This window comes from Macadamia integrifolia, unplaced genomic scaffold (assembly GCF_013358625.1).
Source record: "Macadamia integrifolia cultivar HAES 741 unplaced genomic scaffold, SCU_Mint_v3 scaffold3458, whole genome shotgun sequence".
NCBI lineage: Eukaryota > Viridiplantae > Streptophyta > Magnoliopsida > Proteales > Proteaceae > Macadamia > Macadamia integrifolia.
In genome coordinates this window covers 6,567-11,298 of record NW_024869518.1, presented here as the reverse complement: position 1 = coordinate 11,298, position 4,732 = coordinate 6,567, and the positions used below count along the sequence as shown (strand labels likewise).

At 40.1% G+C, this 4,732-nt stretch overlaps 1 long non-coding RNA gene across 1 annotated transcript; it reads right to left on the bottom strand.

Moving 5' to 3' along the window:
• Positions 1-323: 323 nt before the first annotated feature.
• Positions 324-1,561, bottom strand: LOC122068150. The gene is made up of 2 exons (XR_006136992.1): positions 674-1,561; positions 324-540 (listed from the first exon to the last, which is right to left on the bottom strand). It is a non-coding gene; the product is annotated as an uncharacterized LOC122068150 (long non-coding RNA).
• Between the last annotated feature and the right edge of the window lie 3,171 nt (positions 1,562-4,732).

Genomic DNA, 4,732 nt, shown 5'->3' with positions numbered 1-4,732 from the left:
GGGTTCATGCTATGATGAAATGGGTGGGAGTGGAACTAGTCAGGACTCAGTAGCAAATGTTATTGTGGATGTAGCTATTAGGCTTGAGTATGCTGTGGGGTACTCATTTTCCCCTCTATAGATTTGAGAAATAAGAGATTTCAAATCTACAGATTTGGGATTATTTGATCATGTAGGCTCTGTTTGCAACATTGGCATTTGGATGTATTTATGAAATCTGAAGTCTTGGAATTTTCCTGTTTTGGTTCTACAGTATGGATGGCCTGAAATTCCTGATAATCTGACATCCTGATTATCTTTTTTAGCTTCGTAGTTAATCTTCATCAAACCTGCGCTTGTTCTTCAGTAGTGAATACCAATCCCTCTTTTTTTGGAGAACAAAATATGCAAGAAGATTTCCATTAAAGAGATGAAACACAGATATAAAGGCAAAAGTTGGAGCTTCTCATATGGACCATGGAGGAGACACATTCCAACAAAAATGAGGTCACATTTAACACCAAATAAGCTACAATCCCTTGGACAGAAAGCCGCCTGAATCTGTTTTCAGAAGAAAGAACAAATAAGGATGATTTTGCAGTGTCCAATAGCTGCAAGGACAAACCATTGACATGGAGGATGAGGAGCAATAGAGAACCATCAAATAAAAGATTGATAATAAAAAATCAGTCACCTTCAATAATAACATTTGAATGAGAAGAACCAGCGACAAAATCAAAAGCATTTCTAAGAGCTCTCATCTGATCAGCTACTTTAGGAGAAGCTTGAATCATTTCTTTGTTTAGTCTAGCTGCAAAGAACATTATTAATCAGATATGGCAGTAGGAAGCATTGGCCGAATACCTTCAATGAGCATATGAATTGAACAGACGGCTCCAATAGATAGGAATCAAAATAAGAAAATTCAAAAGCGGGTTTCAGTAAGTAAATTGTTTTTTCTTGTTGTACATACACCACAAAAAACCTCACGTTAAAATAAAATCTTAAAAAACAATATAAAATGGATAAAGTATTGAAATAAGAAAGAACTTGTCACACCCCATTCACACAGAACTGGACCAGTGACCGAGTTAACACTTGTTAACCCAAAACCTGTCAGGATCATTTGATACAGTAATCACAGCATAGAATACACACACACACACTAAGTCAAGCAAATTCTGTATTTCAACGGAAGTCTTACGTGTACATACCTATAAATACCTTAATACTCTTGATACCCAAATTGTATTACATAGCAAATATAAATGTGGGCCCGTAGGCATGATATATACACAAGAATTACAATTTAAATATCCAAAGCACAAAAGGGATAACATCATAAAATAATCAAAAAGGAACCTGGGTTGGTAGTCAATGTTGTTGTCCCACAACACAACTCTCGCACGGGCACTCTACCCCGTGCCCAAGATCTTCAGGGACACACTAGTTCTCGACTAAAAACTTCATAGTGGGTCTCGGGTCTAGCTCTTTAGCCGGAAAACCTGCAAGATCATCTAAAAGTGGTGCATATGTGAGATGAGCTCACTAGCCCAGTAAGTGAAAAGAAAAACCAAGCAATCATTCGAAATACAAATGCACCTATATGTATGTGATTCATTTTATTATTTTAAACCACCTACACATCACATCTAAGTCATAGTTCATGTGCTACTTGCAACCACAGTGAGCGTATGCCCCAGGTACAAGCCATGAATGCCATCTCGCGATACGCCCATAGGGTTGCCAGAGAAGGCCAGCCGTGGGTACCGGAAAAGTAAATAGGCATTGCCCTGCATTAAAGTAAAATGGGCCTTACCCTGCATTAAAGTAAAATGGGTATTGCCTTGTATTAAAGTAAAATGGTCTTTGCCCCACCAATCCTCGCCCATCAGTCAGGCCAAAAGCCTAACCAAGACAGACGGGCTCTGGATTGGTGGGTCCGACCACTTCCAGGGCACCCACCACTCAGAACCGGGATTTTACTATTCACTTCCATTCTTCATCCCACCTTGGGGAAACCATAAGGGGTCGATTCAACCTCATTTTTCACAGATCTAAGGTCCCATATCATGATCCTAACCTAGATCTAGGGTCGATCCAAAGTCTCAAGCATGGATCTTACATCTTTGCACAAGAACACCTCAAAACCCCCAAACTTCTTCTCTAGCTAACGAGATCAACTACTGCTTCTCAAATCTTGCAATTTCTTCCTCCAAAACCTTCATAAACAACAAGTAGGTCCTTTATTAAACCTTTGATTCACATTCTCAAGAGATATTAACAAGATCTAAAGGATTCCTACCCAAATCGAAGGGTTTTACTTAGGATTTCTCAGGGGTTTAAGAAATATAGACTTTACTCACCTCAAATCATAGATCTCAAGATGAGGATCACTAATCCGGCATCGAAATCGAAAGATTCAACCCCAACGTCGCACAACGAGCATCTTTTTCCCTTTTTCTTCTTCCTTCTTCCCTTCTCCTTCTTTCTTTTTCTCTCTTCTTTACTTTCTCACCCACTGTGTAAAACAATAAATGAGGGGAAAGAAAGGTAATAAATGCTATACATACCTAGGTCAAAATATCTAATGACCAGAGTGGTAGGTTAGACTGGTGGGTCCAACCCACCTATGATCACCCACCAGTCGGCCAAAACTTAGCCAAATCATTGGGATTTTTTATGGCTTAGCCCTGACATGTATTTCACTCTCGGTAATTGATTAACACGTGTACTTGACATAAAATACGTCTACGTACCTTTATTGAGCGTACATGGTCCAGTAATACGTACAAGTGCACGGCTTGGGCACATAAACTTCACTAGGCACTGACTCTGATTTGTCTGGCCAACCCGAGTTTAGAGTCATCCTTGCCATCATATTCTATAAGGTACCTGTCTCAGCTCGCTCGAGTTCAGATCCTGCAAGACCAAACCTAACTAACAGGGTAATTAGACTGAGTTTAGAAAGTAGAGTGTCACATTTACCCCCCTTTTAAAAATTTCATCCTCGAAATTGTAGTACCTTGTTGTCTAAGAAGATGAGGATACTTGGCTTGGATGTCATCTTCCTTCTCCTAATACGCTTCTTCAAGTAAAAAATTAACCCATCGAAGCTTCACAAAAGTGATGGAGCGATTGCGAAGAGTCTTTATTTTTCGGTCTAGGATTTTAGCAGGTTGTTCCTCGTAGATCATATCAGCTTCTAAATATCCAGGTTCCACGAGCAACACATGTAATGGATCATGAATGTACCGCTTCAACATATACACGTGGAACACATTGTGAACATTGCTAAGGGAAGGTGGAAGAGCCAACATATATGCTACGGAGCCAACTCGAGCCAAGATTTCAAATGGGCTAATGTACCTTAGACTTACTTTGCCCTTCCTATGGAATTTATGCAACCTTTTGGTAGGAGAGATTTTGAGGAACACCTTCTCCCCTTCTTGGAATTCAATGTCTTTTCTGCGGTTGTCTGCATAGCTCTTTTGGCGTGATTGTGCTGCCTTAATCCTTACCTGAATGACATCGACCTTGTCACACGCCATCTGTATCATTTCTGGTCCAAGCATCCATCGCTTACCTACTTCATCCCAATATAGGGGCGTTCTGCACTTTTTGCCATACAATGCCTCATACAAAGCCACCCCAATTGTGCTTTGATAGCTATTATTATAGGCAAACACCATAAGAGGTATGTATTCTTCCCAACTGCCACACATTTCCAGTGCACAGGACTTGAGCATGTCTTCTAGTATTTGTATGGTTCATTCTGATTACCTATCGGTCTGTGGATGGAAAGCAGTACTCAGATTCACCTGTGTCCCCAATGCTTTCTAGAGACTCTTCTAGAATTTAGATGTGAATCTCAGGTCTCTATCTGACACAATGCTTACCGGTACTCCATGTAAACGGACTATGTTATCCATATAGAGTTAGGCTAACTTGTCCATGGAGTAATTGGTCCTGATCAGATAAAATGATGTCAATTACCACCAAAATTTCATCTATTCCCTTGGGTGTATGGGGTAGCCCTGTGACAAAGTCCATAGTGATCCTATCCCACTTCCATTCTGGTACAAGAGTGGTTGTAGAGTACCATATGGTCGATGCCTTTCTGCCTTGACCTTCTGACACACGAGATATTTTGTTACATACAAGGCAATAATGGTCTTCATTGCTGGCCACCAATAAATTTGTTTAAGGTTTTTGTACATCTTTGTACTTCCAGGATGAAGTAATTATTCAAAACTATATGCCTCCTTCACAATCCTGTCATGTATCTCTATATCATCGGGCACACACAACCTGTCCCAAAATAATAATGCCTCGTCATTGGCTATTGTGAAGTCAGGGTCATTCATTTTCTGTGCTTGAATTTTTAGCCTGATCCTTTGCAGCTCAAGATCCAAAGATTGTTTTGCTATCACCTCTTGTCTGATGATAGATGTACCTGTAAGGCTATCAAGGATATAGTCAAATGCCTAACATCATTTGGATGATGTTCAAGCTACAAGGTTGCTCCTTCGTATATAAGGATTTCATCCATCAACATCGCCTCTTGTATCAATTATGGAATGACAACTAAGTACGAAAGTGATACAGTCTAAGCCATCCAACTTAGAGCGTCAGCCACCACATTAGCCTTACCCAGGTTATATTGAATATCACAATCATAGTCCTTCATAACCTCAAGCCATCTTCTCTGCCTCATATTTAAATCTCGTTGGGTGAAGAAGTACTGAAGGCT